The sequence below is a fragment of the Asparagus officinalis genome, chromosome 5 (assembly GCF_001876935.1).
Source record: "Asparagus officinalis chromosome 5, Aspof.V1, whole genome shotgun sequence".
In the NCBI taxonomy this organism is placed as follows: domain Eukaryota; kingdom Viridiplantae; phylum Streptophyta; class Magnoliopsida; order Asparagales; family Asparagaceae; genus Asparagus; species Asparagus officinalis.
In genome coordinates this window covers 50,340,257-50,355,765 of record NC_033798.1, presented here as the reverse complement: position 1 = coordinate 50,355,765, position 15,509 = coordinate 50,340,257, and the positions used below count along the sequence as shown (strand labels likewise).

Here is a 15,509-nt window from a genome sequence, read left to right as displayed (position 1 = left end):
TTTCAGCTACCTATAAAACTGTGGCATAAAATTTGAGATGGATTCAATCTAAATAAGGAATGAACAAACCTGAAGCGTATATTAGATTATAGAGAAGAAGCGCATCGAATGCCTCCTTCCGAATAACCAAGAACTTCTCTAGACTTATCTCAAGTAGATTAGCTTTTGAGTTGATCTATTTTCATAGAACAAATTAGACGTAACTTTTTAGCTATGTATAATAGAAGAGGATATAAATGATAACTCACCTTGTTTGAATAAGGAGGCTGTCCTAGATTGGCAGCTCTCAAATATATACATAATTCATAAATTTACAAGTCTGTTCTTGTATGTATTTACAATCTGTCCTATGTATTAATGAAGTAAAATATAGAACTTGGCATATATACTTCTACACTCCCCCCTCAAACTGAAGCTATGCAGTTAGTATCAGTTTGCCCACTAAATAATCATGTCTCACTCAGGTCATTGCCTTAGTGAATAGATCTGCTATTTAGTGTTGTGAATGAACATGAGTGAAGTGTGATCTTCCAGCCAAGTATTTGTCCCATATGAAGTGGCAATCGACTTCTATATGTTTGGTTCACTCATGAAAAACTAGATTAGAGGCTGTTAAAAAATTTGGAGAGAAAAGAGATTGTTTGAGAGTTATCCCCCAACTCTATACTTTATGTATAGAGATGAATTAGTTACAAGTTAATCTCACAAGTAATGTGGGACTAAACTAATACTCTCTTCTTCTAACACTCCCCCTCAAGCTGGAGCATATGTATCATGCATGCCCAACTTGTCACAAATAAAGTCAACCCGTGTTCGACAAAGTGATTTTGTAAGAATGTCTGCTAGCTGATCTACTGTCGATATATGTTTTGTCGTGATGATTTTATCCTCGAGCTTCTTGCGGACTACATGACAGTCGACTTCAATGTGCTTGGTTCTTTCATGAAACACGGGATTCTCAGCAATGTGAATTGTTGTTTTATTGCCATATAGATCCATGAGACATTCTAGAAAGAGACCAATTTCTGTCAATAGGTCTCTGATCCAAACCATCTCTAGTATCACATTTTACATAGCTCTGTATTCTGATTCTATACTGGATCGAGATACAACACTTTGCTTTTTTACTTTTCCATGACATTAGATTTCCTCCGAGAAAGACATAATTTCCAGTAGTTGATCTCCTATCAAAAGGACATCCAGCCCAATCTGCATCAGAGAAGCCTACAACTGTGGTATGTCCTTGATATGAGTAGAGAATTCCTCGTCTCGGAGCCTTCTTCAAGTACCTCAAAATTCTCATTACTGCATCCAAGTGAGTAGTTATTGGTGCGGACAAGAACTGACTCACAACACTGACTGCAAATGTGATGTCAGGTCTGGTCACCGTCAGATAATTCAGTTTCCCCACTAATCTTCTATATTGTCCAATATCTTCAAGAAGCTCCCCCTGATCTGGTAGTAGTTTTGAGTTCGCATCCATTGGAGAATCACTGCTTCTGTATCCTAGTTTCTGAAAGCATATCCAGGACGTACTTTCTTTATGACAGAAGAATACCCTTCGTTGACTTTGTGATTTTAATATCTAGGAAGTATTTTAGGAAACTAAGATCTTTGGTTTGGAAATGTATCTGTAAATGCTTCTTCAGGCTGTCAATACCAGAAGCATCATCCACTGTAATTACAGTGTCATCCACAAAGACAAGTAGAATTTATTTCCCATTCTGAAATCGCCAGAAGACAGAGTGATCTTTCTGTGCACGACAGAGCTCAAATTCCTGAATAACCGATACAAAACGTTCAAATCAGGCTCTCGGAGATTGCTTCAGACCATAAAGTGCTTTTTTCAGCTTACACACATTCGCATTCTCCCCCTGAGCAACAAAACCGGGTGGTTGCTCCATGTAAACCTCCTCATCTAGAATATCATTAAGAAATACATTCTTGATGTCCAACTTATGAAGTGGCTAGTGATTTGTCGCTGCTAATGAGAAAAATCCGAACAGATGTCATTTTTACCACTAGAGAGAAGGTAGCAAAGTAATTTAAGCCATACACCTGCGAGTAGCCTTTAGCCACAAGTCAGGCTTTCAGGCGTGCCAAAGTTCCATCAGGATTCAATTTGACAGTATACACCCACTTGCACCCGACGGGCCGCTTTCCTTGTGGAAGTAGGACCAAATCTCAAGTCTCATTCTGTCGCAAGGCCCTTATTTCGTCTTGCATCGTTTGGTTCCAATCTGGAATAGGCAGAGCTTATGACACATTCTTGGGAACCAAATATGAGTCGAGGAAAGTAACAAAAAATTGAAAGATGGAGGAGAGACGATCATAAGAGACAAAGTTAGATATAGGATGTTGAGTACAAGTTCGTGTCCTTTTTCGAAGTGCAATAGGAAGGTCTTCCGCACGCAAAAGGGGGTAAATTTGAACTTACTGATTATGGTTCTTCTAGCGGATGACATGGTGTTGAGGCCGACGTTGGCTTAGGAGCAGGAGTAAGACGACGATGATAAACTTGAATTAGGTCATTAAACCGAGCAGAATCTTTGCCAGTAGCGTAAATAGTATTGTCAGTGGATGAACCACCACAGTTAATCAATGACTCTTGTAGGATTAAATAGTTATACTCATCCGATTATAATGGAGTTGGAGAACTAGAAAAACCAGGTTTGTCTTCAAAGAATGTTACATTAGCAGATAATACAAGACGATTGAGTGATGAACAGAAACACTTGTAACATTTATATTTTCGGGAGTAGCCAAGAAAAATGCCTTTAATAGATCGAGAGTCAAACTTTTATTTGTTTGGACTGTGATTATGAAAAAAGCATAGAGAGACAAAATTTTTTGGAGGAAGCGAAAAGAGATCATCGTTGGGGTATAGAACTTTAAAAGGAATTTTATCTTGCGGAATAGAAGAGAGCATTCTATTAATCAAGTAACATGATGTTAGGATAGCTTCCCCACAAAACTCTTTGGGAACGTGACGATGAAATAATAAGGTTCGAGCAATATCAAGGAGATGTTTATTCTTTCGTTCAGCAACTTTATTTTATTAAGGAGTGTAAACACAAGAAGACTGATGAAGAATTCCATATTGTTCAAGGAAACTAGTAAAGTTGCCATCCAAATATTCCTTTGCATTATCAGATCGAAATTTTTTTATCGAAATATTGAATTGATTGACTATTTTAGAATAAAAAAGTTTAAATGTAGAAAAGACTTCAGACCTAGACTTGAGAAGATAAATCCAAGTAACACGAGAGTGATCATCCACAAAACTGACAAATTACCAAAATCCTAATTTAGAAGTTATTGAGCATTATGGCCCCCAGACACCAGAATGAACAAGATCAAATGGCTTTGCAGCCCTCTTATTGATTCGATTAGGATAAGATACACGATGATGTTTGCCAAGTTGACACGACTCGCACTCTAAAGAGGAAATAGATTTAAACCGGGGATTTAGAAGCTTGAGAATAGAGAAAGATGGATGCCCTAGCTGACAATGATATTGTAGAGCTGATGAGTTCTAATACAAGCTAAATGTTTGGTGCCCAAGTCCAGCTTATAATGGTCGTTCTGTTCATGCCCTGTCCCCATTGTTTTCCTCGTGACCAGATCCTGAAAGACATAATGTGTGGAGAAGAATGTCATAGTACAGTTTAGTAATTTAGTAATATTACTAACAAATAAAAGGTTATAGGAAAAACTAGGATGATAGAATACTGAGGAAAAGGGGAAACTAGGTGTAGGATTGGTGTTGCTGACACCCTGAATAGGTGTACGTGAACCATCAGCTAATATAACTGAATTAGTTGTAGGAGAGAAAGAGGATATGATACATTGATTCCTAGTCATATGATCAGTGACACATGTATGTTTATAATCCAAGTATGAGACGAAGACGATGTAAGTAAAGATAAAGAGATACCTGCACTTTTGAGAATAGTAGATAAAGAGGATGATGATTGTGAACTTTGATACTACTGGAATAATTAAAATTGCTAAAATTAAAGTTGTAGCTTCGTATTCTGAAAGACTGACTGTAGTTGACTTTCACTATCAGATGATGTGAAGTTGTCCTGAGCGGCCATGTAAGCACATTGACCTTCTTCTTTTCCAATTCAAGACAATTATATTTGAGATGTCCTGATTGGTGACAGTAGTTACAAGTCTTCACTGAGTCATTACCATTAGTATGTCTGCATTGAGGTGGACCTCCACGGCCACCTCGTTGACCACCTCGGCCCCCAGAACAACCAGTGTAGTAACCTCCTCTCCCTTCAAAGTTGTCTTCACCTCTTCCAGGACCACCAGTATGACACCCTCGTCCATAAGACTGTCAACTCTGAGTGGCAAGCGCAGAGCGATTTATGGTGGATGTAAGTGGCTGTGCAGGGACAACGTTCTTCAAAAAATGATAAGTCTCAGTCAGAGAACCAATGGCGGAACTCTCTATGATTTGTGGTCGAGTAAAGGAGTAAATAGAATCTAGGGTACCCAGTAGGTGAGTACCATAAATTTATTTTATTGGTTTTGCATCTGATTTACATCCCAGTAATAGAAAAAATATGACGAAGTTCCTCAGCCAGACGATTGAACCCACCATAATGATCATGCATGGGTTTACCATCATGTTTATTACGAAACAGCTCTTGAATAACTTCATATGCTCGATTAATATTACTGCTACCCCCCATAGAGATCTTATAATAAACACCAGAGTTCCTTCACTGTCATACAATAAAGGACTAAATCTTGAATTTCAGGCTCCATAGTATTAAGAATCTGATATAAGAGGACGTTATCATCTAATGTCCAAGACTCCAGTGTCGGAGAGGAGGGTTCGTCAACAAATGATCAGTTTTGCCTCGGCCTGTCACGTAGATTTTAATAACACGCTTCCACTGAAATAGTTAATTCCATCAAGTTTCTGGTCAGTGATTCTACCGGAAAATATCTCTGAAACTTTCGTCAGGACCGTTAACTCAGAATTCTTGAGTTCCTCAGATCCGACCATCATGAAACAGATGAGTAGAGATCAAGACGATACATTCCACAAGTTGAACAAGTCCAAGAACTCGAAGGTTAACAATGCAAGAACCCGAAGGTTATCATACAAGAACCCGAATGTTAAAATGCAAGAGTCTGAAGGTTAACATGAAACCCGAAGGTTAGAATTCAAGAACCCGAAATATTTTTTTTAGAACAATTCACAGATCTAAGTCAGATCCGAAAACAAAGGGATATGGCAGCAACAATCATTGATGGTGGGCGGGAGTTGTCGAGGAAGATCGGATCGGTGAAGTGGATCTAGATCTGGAGTTTCCTCCGTAGACCACCGATTCAACGATTCGAGTCGGACATGAAAGAGGTTTGACGTTGATGTTTCGATTGTGGAAATAAGAACTGAAATGAGTATCTTAGCAAGGTAAGATAAACACTCTTCTCAAGATCAAATCCAAGTTTGAACTCAAGGAAACACTGAGCAATGTAAGATATCCAAGTTGTCAAGGAAGCAAATGACAACCAACAAAGCAAGTGGCGGCGGTGGCAGACGAAGCAGGCAGCGACAGATTTGATCTTTGGCGGCTAGGGTTTCGAGAGAGAGGAGAGGAGGCAGAGAGAGGAGAGGAGGCGACTAGGGTTTGAAGAGAGAGAAGAGGACAGCTAGGGTTTCGAGAGAGAGGAGAGGCAGCGACTAGGGTTTAGGAATTATGGTTAGGGTTAGAACAAATGGCGGCGGGAATTAGGGTTAGGGTTTAGGGTTTAAGAGGCTCTGATATAATGTTAAAATTTGGAGAGAAAAGAGATTGTTGGAGAGTTATTCCCTCACTCTATACTTTATTTATAGAGATGGATTAGTTACAAGTTAGTCTCACAAGCAATGTGAGACTAAACTAATACTCTCTTCTTCTAACAGAGGCAATCTGAATTTCACTGATGTTGTTTTCATAAAGAGGATTTGAGCTTGTGAAATAGAGAGAGAGCTCCTACAAGAGTCCTTTAAGCCATTTAATTTCACTACAAGCTAATGAGATAGCTCCACATTCCTCTTCTGCTGAAGATTTAAACACAGTGTGTTGCTTCTTACATTTCCAAGAACTAAGAGAGTCTCCAAGAAACACACATCATCCAGTAGTCAAGCGATGTGTATCCAGACATCCAACAAATCAGAATCAACATAAGCTCTCAATTAAATAGATAAGCTAAGGGAAAAATATAGTCCTCTAGATATTGTTTCTCATAGATATTTAATGATACAATGGACTATAGTGAGATGTGGTTGTCGAGGATCTGCAACAAATTGGCTCACTATATTGATAGCATGAGATATATCAGGTCGAGCTATAGTGGGGTAGATTAGGCGACCAACTAGCTGATAGTAATGTATATGTCACCAAGTTTTTCACCTTCATCCTTCTTGAATTTGACATACAAGGTAATATACAAGATCTAAATGTCATAATTAAGGAGAAACTCTCTATTTTTCTCTCACTCTTCTGTCGATGTGTTGTTGTTTCTGGGATGATTTTTTCTAAAGAGTTTTGAATCTATTTATAGCAGCTGGAAAAATACTATTCATAAAATTTTAATAATTTTTTTCGATGCAGCTTCTTTCAGTGCAATTAATTTGGGGGCCCGCCACCTTTTTATTTTTTCACAATTGCGGCTGTCAGCAATTGCGGCTAACAATTCTCCCACTTAAAGATTTGATTGAGTATCAATCATATCTTCACATCATTCTTTTTTACTTTGCCATCTTTATGTTGCTCACGTCTCAGACAGACCACAAGATCAATCAATCATATCTTCACACCATTTTTTCTATATTATCATCTTCATGTTGCTCACGTCTCTGACAGGCCACAAGATCAAGCGAAATGGAGAATTGTCAGACGCAATTGCTGACAGTCGCAATTGTGGAAAAACAAAAAGGTGGTGGGCCCCCAAATTAATTGCAAGCCGCACCGAAAGAAAAAAATTATTAAAAATTTATGATTAGTGTTTTCCCAGCTGCTATAAATAAGCCTAAAACTCTTTAGAAAAAATCATCTCAGAAAAAACAACACCACCACGTATAGATGAGTTAGAGAAAAAATAGAGAGAATTTCTCATTGTAAAAAGATATTGTAACTCCAAAGTTTTTATTCATAGTGGATTCTTCTATCATTGCTCGTGGTTTTTTTCTCAAATTCATTTAGGGGGGTTTTCACGTAAATATATATATTCATTTTATTACTTGCGTTCTACTTTTCGCTGGGATTCTGCTCTATTGGACCCCTGGTTTGTCCCAACAGTAGGTAGATCCTTGTCTTTGATCTTCATTCAAGAATAATTATGCTCACTGCAAGTCTTCCCCCATTATTTCCAGCAGTATCGCCAAACTGAGCAACCTCTCTCCCATCAGTCTTTTGTGTCCCTCTTTTCTTGTGCCTCTCTTGCAATCTTGCAACTCTTACAGACAATCCATGGGCACTTAACCAAAAGGTTGAATATGTCATAATTTTGTTTAGAAGCTCAATAGATCTCTTTCTCTTGTTTGAAAAAAATCTATCATTGCGTTCTTTCCAAACACACCAAGTTAGAGCACTGATAAAAATATCACGTTTCAAATTTGCCCATTTATCACTGCTTAGACCCCAAGTTAACCACAAGCTTTTCAATGATTTCAATCTGAAGTCATCCCCAGTTTTAAGTTTAAATTGGATGGATTTCCAAACTGAGTATACAAACTCACATTTAAGAAACAAATGAGCATGATTCTCATCCATCTTATTGCATAAACATGTTTTCTCTATTTGAACTCCATTTTTATATAAAAGATCTTTTGTATTTAAGTTGTTTCTTAAAGCGCACCTAAAGAAGAATCAGACTGTAAGAGGTAAGAGGAATAGGAAGTCCCCATATATTTTCACAATTAAATCTCAAACCTCCATCAATAAGAAATTGATAGAAAGATTTAACAATAAATATTTTTGTGGAATCCCACAACCATTTTCTATTATCTGTGTGTTGAGCAAACATAATTGGGCTGATTAAATTTATCATAATAAAAAACTGAGAAACCAAATTCCCAATCAGCTGTTTCACAAATTGTATATTCCAGACCCATAAGTTATGATTTCTTTTCATCAAAACTCTCAATAGTGGCATAATGATTTGAAGAAAGATAAACAGAGAGGGGAAAAGGGAAACAAGAGTAGATGATCTAGTCCATTTATCAAGCCAGAATAAGATATGATATCCATCTCCTACACATATTTGAGTGCTGCATAAAAAGCAATCTATATTAACAAAGACACTTTTCCAAAAACAGGACAGATTCAATCTTCCCGAGTGCAAATATTCCACGGAGGGTCTCTTTTCAAAGAACTCTTGATAACTGATTTGTTTCCATAATACACATTCCTTATTAAACCATTTCCAAAGCCAATTCCCCAGAAGTGCTTTATTCATACTTTTCAAGTTTATTATTCCTAGTACTCCACAATGTTTTGATTGATATAATTCATCTCATTTTACCAAATTTTTGTATGGCCTTTATGTAAGAGCCAATCCATAAGAACCTTCTTCTCATTCTATCCAATTTTTCAATTACCCACGAAGAAACTAGAAAGAAAAACATCCAAAAAATTGAAGTTGAAGAAATGACTGAATTAATTAAAACTAGTTTTCCTCCTCTTGACAATGCTCTCCCTTTCCATAGGGCTAATCTTTTCTCAAATTTATCAATTAAAGGGAACCAATCATCTCTTTTCAACCTCCTTGTCTTAGAGGCACAAACCGCCACTTTTACAGTTTATCATGGTGACTAAATTTTGTTGTACATAATCATTATCTTCCAAAGCAATAAGCACACTCTTGTTAAAACTGATTTTAAGACCAGATGCAAGTTCGAAACAGTACAGGATCAGTTTCAAAACTATCAAATGATCTCTATTATTCTTGTAAAAAATCAAAGTATTATCTGCATATTGCAAACATATGACTTTGTAATTCACGTCTTTAGGGCCCAAACCCTCAAGTAGGTGAGCTTCAACTGCTAAATATAACATTCTAGTAAAAGAGACAAAGAGGAGGTGACAAAAGGTCTCCTTGACGAACTCCTCTTTTTAGACATGACTCAATGCCCAGGATTACCATTCAAATTGATGGCAGAAAGACCACCTTTTAAACACATACTCACCCAATTAATCCATTTACCTCCAAAGCCCTTAGCTTTTAGAACCTCCAAAATAAAATTCCAGTCAAGGATATCGTAAGCCTTCGCAAAATCTAATTTCCCCAATTTTTTATTTTGAAAGCTATCAGAAATAATCCATTGCCCTCCCCCCTGTTGGGGATTCGAAACAATCAAAATCGAACTCTTGCCCTTCCGGACCTTGTATTGAAAGTAGGAAAGTAGGAAAGTAGGAAAATCCATCACAAATAAAGATCAAAACTTGCAGGAATAATAAAGGAGACGAACACACAGATTTAATAAGGTTCAGCAATGTGCCTACGTCCTCGGGAGCCACACTACACAATTCTTTTATTGATTGAAGAAGAAATACAAGCTCTCAAACGAGGGTTTTATCTCTCTAAGATCTCTCTATCAAAAGAACTCTCTTTTGATGGTTTTCTGATGCTTAACAAACCCTAAAAACGTTTGGCTATTTATATCAAACCAAGCCCAAACAGATTTCCCGAGCTCATAAGGAATCTGGCAAATAGCGTCGCGGTCGACCATGGCGGTCGAGCGCGCAGGTATCACGATCGACCACGGCGGTCGACCGAACCAAAATCAGAGAGCAGAAAACATTACAGGGTTGGCGCGGTCGACCGCCTACAGCTCCAGCCTCTCCCTGACTCCTGTACACGTTCACGGTCGACCGCCGCTAACTCGCGATCGACCGCCAGGCTGACTGGTAGTTCTCCTGGACTTTTTGGACTGTATTCTTCGTGATTTCAGCTTCGACTTCAACTTTAGATCTATACTTTAGACTAACAATCTCCCACTTAGAGACCAAAGTGCCATCAGTGAGTTCACCCGAACTCTCCCCTTCTTCGCATGTATCTTCTCCTCTCCGAAAAAATTATTTCTTTAATCAACAATATCCTGGCGATCTCGCCGATCCTCGTAGTATGGCAAGGCCTTCGTCTTCTACTCGTGAAGGCTAACTGAAGTTATGCACAACTCTAGTTTCTCAATGGTGACTGCCTTCGTCAACATGTCCGTCGGATTTTGACTCCCTAAAATCTTCATTAAGTTTAACTTTCTGTCTTCAATTAGTGAGCGTATAAAATGATATTTGACGTCGATGTGCTTCGTTCTGGCATGATATACTTGATTCTTGGCAAGATGTATATCGCTCTGACTATCATAATAAAGAACTCATCTCCCTTGTTTTAGATCCAACTCTTCCAAGCACCCGTTTAACCAGATCATTTCCTTACTTGCTTCGGTCACCGCGACATACTCAGCCTCAGTTGTAGATCAAGTCATAATCTTCTGCAGACGTGAGACCCAGCTCACTGCTGTCGACGCTAAGGTATAAACATACCCCGTGATGCTTCACCTCGTATCATGATCACCGACGAAGTCCGCATCCATGTATCCCTGCAACACCAACTTCTTCCTCCTGAAACATAGTGGTTTGTTTGTTGTTCCTCTCAAGTACCGCAATATCCACTTCACGGCCTCCCAATGCTGCTTCCCTGGATTGCTTGCAAACCTACTCACAACTCCCACTGCATGGGCGATGTCCGATCTCGTGCAAACCATCACGTACATGAGACTCCCGATGATCGAAAAATATGGCACTCTGCTCATATGCTCTCTATCTGCATCTGTCTTAGGCGATTGATCCTCAGATAGCTTGAACTGACTTCCAAGGGGCGTGCTAACGACTTTAGCATTCTGCATGTTAAACCTCTAAAGTACCTTCTCAATGTATTCAGCTTGGCTCAATCTCAACGTCCATTCAGCTTTATCCCTACTGATTCGCATCCCTAGAATCTGTTTTGCTACACCCAGATCCTTCATTGCAAACTCTTTTGCTAGCTGCTTCTTCAAATTGTTTATATATTTTAAACACGGTCCTGCTACCAACATGTCATCAACATATAATAATAAGATAATAAAGCTGGACTCGAACCTTTTAAAATAACAGTAATAATCTGAATTGCATCTTCTGTAGCCATTGTTTTGCATGAAGTTATCAAACTTCTTGTACCACTGTTTCGGAACATGTTTCAAACCATATAAACTCTTCTTGAGCTTGCACACCATCTTTTCTTTTTCTTCTTCAACGAAACCAACAGGCTGTTTCATGTAGATTTTTTCATCCAAATCACCATGAAAAAAGACAGTCTTCACATCTAACTGCTCAAGAAAGAGGTCTTCTGCAGCTACCAAACTCAACACCACTCTGATAGTTGTGAGCTTCAGACCGAAAAAAATATCTCCGTATAGTCCACTCCTTCCGGCTGTTAAAACCTCTTCACTACTAATCTGACCTTGAATCTCTTGCTTCCATCACTCTCTTGCTTGACCTGGTAGACCCATTTGTTATGTAAGGCCTTTTTTTGTGCAGGTAGCTGGACTAACTCTCATGTCTCATTAGTGAGTAGAGAATCCATCTCCTCCTGCATCGCATGCTCCTACTGTTGATATTCACTCATTTACATAGCCTCCTCATAGCACTCAGATTCACTGCTATCTGTCAATAATAAATACTCAAGAGATGAAAGATATCTGTGATTTGGTTTGGGTACCCTAGATGATCTCCTAAGCTCCACGCCATGGGTAGTTGCTTCTGCACCTGGAACCTCATCCGTTCTATGGTCAGAACAAACATCATCACCTCTATCTGAAAGTTCCTTTAAATTCATGTACTCGGATCCACCTGCATCCGTAGTGCTGCTCCCACTGCTTTCTCTATCATTGGTATTTTTCCTGTTCTTGTACATCACCTTCTCATTGAATATCACGTCCCTATTTCTGATGATCTTATTGTTCTTCTCATCCCAAAGATGATACCCGAACTCATTAATGTCGTATCCAATAAATATGCACTTCTGTGACTTAGCCTCTAGCTTGTCTCTAACATGGTCACTGATATGAACATAAGCCACGCAATCAAATACCCGCAAGTGTGAGAGATTTATCTTCTTTCCACTCCAAATCTCCTCTGAAATCTTAAAATCCAATGGAACTTATGACACATGATTAATAAGGTAAGTTGTCATATGCACCGTATCCGTCCAAAATGTCTTAGGCAGACCTGCATGTAATCGTATGCTCCTGGCACGCTCCGTCAAGGTTCTGTTCATCCTCTTTGTAATGTCATTCTGTTGCGACGTCCCTAGAGTAGTCCTCTCTAAACGAATACCATTTGTAGCACAAAACCTCTTGAACTCCTCCAGCTCGTATTCTCCATCATTGTCTGATCTCAGGCACTTCACCTTCAGATATGTCTCGTTCTCCACTATGACCTTTCACTTCTTGAAGACTCTGAACACCTCTGACTTGTGCTTCATGAAGTAGACACACACCTTCCTTGAGTGATCGTCGATGAAGTGGACATAATATCTTGAACCGTCAAAAAAAAACACACTGGCTGGACCTTATACATCTGTATGAATCAACTCTAGCTTCTGAGCCTTAGGTGGCCTTCCACCCTTCTGAAAACTAACCCTCTTTTGCTTCCCAAATATGCAGTCTTCACAAACCTCGACTTCCACGGAGTCAATCCCGATTAGCTTTCCCTGTGAATGTAAGATCTTCATCCCCTTCTCGCTCATGTGTCCTAGCCTGTTATGCCACAGATCTGTACTTTCTTTGCCAGCTGTAATTACGAGGGTGTCACTCGCATGTAAGATGAGATAAAGAGTCCCTAGTTTGTTGTCTCGAGCAACTATTATCGTACCGCTAGAGATTCTTCACGAATCCCCTGTGAATGTCGAAACATAGCATTCTGCTCCAAGCTGTCCCACCGAAATAAGATTCATCTTCAGCTTCGGCACGTGTCTCACGTTCTTTAAGGTCCACTTAGAACCCTTCATCTGAATCTGCACTTTACCATTTCCAATAATATTACAAGGCTCGTTATTTCCCCAAATAAACTTTTCCAAAGTCCCCTGTTATATAATTCTTGAGAAGCTTTCTGTTAGCAGTAGCGTGGAAAGAGACTCCTGAGTCGATGACCCAAGAATCTGAGTCGCTATCCATAACAAGGATCAAGGTATCCTGTATGATATGAGCCTCCTGCTCACCTGTATCATTCTTTTGACTCTTGCAAACTGAAGACATATGGCTCTACTGACCGTAGTTCCAACAATTCCCTTTAATAGGCCTAACCTTCCAGTTTGACCTATTCTTTACTGATTTCGACCGATTCTTGTTCTGGTTCCCTTTCTTCTAACTTCTGCCTCTTTGCTCGAAATTATAGGGCTGAAACTGAACCTTCTGATTCGGATGATTTCCTTCTAACCTCCTCGGATAGAATCATGCTAACCACCTCACTCAACTTTAACTTTTCTTTTCTCACCGAATTGCTGATTATCGTCACACAACCTGCCCAACTATCTGGCAATTACGATAGTAACAGTAGGGCCTGCACTTCGTCATCAAACGTGATGTCTACGAAGATAAGCTGATCAACAATCGTGTTGAACTCGCTGAGGTGCATCGTGAAGGACCGTCCTTCTGCTATCTTAAGGTTGAAAAGAGTCTTGACAAGATGCACCTTGTTTGCTGCCGACGGTTACTCGTACATCTTCGTGAGTACTTTCATAAGCTCCACTGTCGTCTTCTCCTTCAAGATATTGTGGGCTACTAATTTGGCGAGCGACAACCGGATTTACCCTAGAGCCTTCCTATCTAGTATCTCTCAATCATCATCTAACTTCTCTTTCTTTTGTCCCTTATCCTTGCCCATCAACGGAAAATACAAGTCCTTCTGGTACAGATAATCATCCATCTGCGACTTTCAGTAGGCGAAGTCTGAGCCGTCAAACTTCTCGATCTTAGATTTGATTTTCTCTATCATGACTTTTACACAAATTGCTGAACGAAACTCTGATACCAGTTATTGAGGATTCGAAACAATCAAATCAAACACTTACCCTTCCAGACCTTGTGTTGAAAGTAGGAAAGTAGAAAAATTCACCACAAATAAAGATCAAAACTTGCAGGAATAATAAAGGAGACGAACACACAGATTTAACGAGGTTCGACAACGTGCCTATGTCCTCGGGAGCCACACCACATAATTCTTTTATTGATTGAAGAAGAAATATAAACTCTCAAACTAGGGTTTTATCTCTCTGAGATCTCTCTATCAAAAGCTCTCTCTTTTGATGGTTTTCTGAATGTGAACGACTGATTCCTACGGTCCTCTCGGAACGCCAATGCTGCTCATATGCGGCACAACTGCTGGTGCTCAACCAATTTACGAACGTTACTTTACCCAACCAACGACGGCGTTCACACAAGAAGAAGACTTCTGAGGATGAATACCTTAGAGTCTGAGATCTCTCTATCAAAAGCTCTCTCTTTTGATGGTTTTCTGATGCTTAACAAACCCTAAAAACGTTTGAGTATTTATATCAAACTCAGTCCAAACAGATTTCCTGAACTCATAAAGAATCTGGCAAATAGCAACGCGGTCGACTGCGACGGTCGACCGAACCAAAACCCGAGAGCAGAAAACATTACAGGGTCCGCTGACTCGCGGTCAACCGCCAGGCTGACCGGCAGTTCTCCTGGACTTTTTGGACTGTGTTCTTCGTAATTCCAGCTTCGGCTTCAACTTTGGGTCTACACTTTAGACTAACACCAACCCCCCCCCCCCTTTTTAAATTTTGAAAGCAATAAAAAATAATCCCTTGGGCTGCAGTTACCCCATCAAGTAAATGTCTGCCTTTAAGAAAGCCTGACTGAACTGGATCAACAAACACATCCAGCTTAAGTTTCAGTCTATTAGTCAGCACCTTAGTGATAATTTTATAAATCACATTCAAGAGACTAATAGGTCTATAATCATTGACAGTTAAAAGACTCTTTTTTGGAATAAAAACAATATGAGCGTAATTGAGTCTGTTGATTTCCAATTTGCCTTCATAAAACTCATTAAAAATCTTCATAACATCATTTTTCACAGTATTCCCAAAAAACTTGAAAAAATAAGGCTAAAAAACCATCAAGTCCTGGGGATTTATCTCCATTCATATTTGAAACTACTTTATACACCTCTTCCACAGAAAAAGGTTATTCTAAATCACTGACTCCCCATTCAACATCAGTCATCAGGGTATAAGCTACCCCAATTAAGTTGGCATCTGTGAGAAATAGCCTGCCCAAAACCCTATTTGTAGTGGTCAAAAAAGACCTGAGCAATTCCATCATCAGAACTAATCTCAGTATTATTCACTATAATGAAAGAAATCAGATTGTTTCTTTTTCTTCCATTAGCCAATTTATAAAAATAGGAAGTATTTTTATCCCCTTTTTTAAC

At 39.1% G+C, this 15,509-nt stretch overlaps 1 protein-coding gene across 1 annotated transcript in view; it reads right to left on the bottom strand.

Moving 5' to 3' along the window:
- LOC109843176 (exopolygalacturonase) overlaps positions 1-15,509 on the bottom strand; it is a 26,136-nt gene that overhangs the window by 656 nt on the left and 9,971 nt on the right.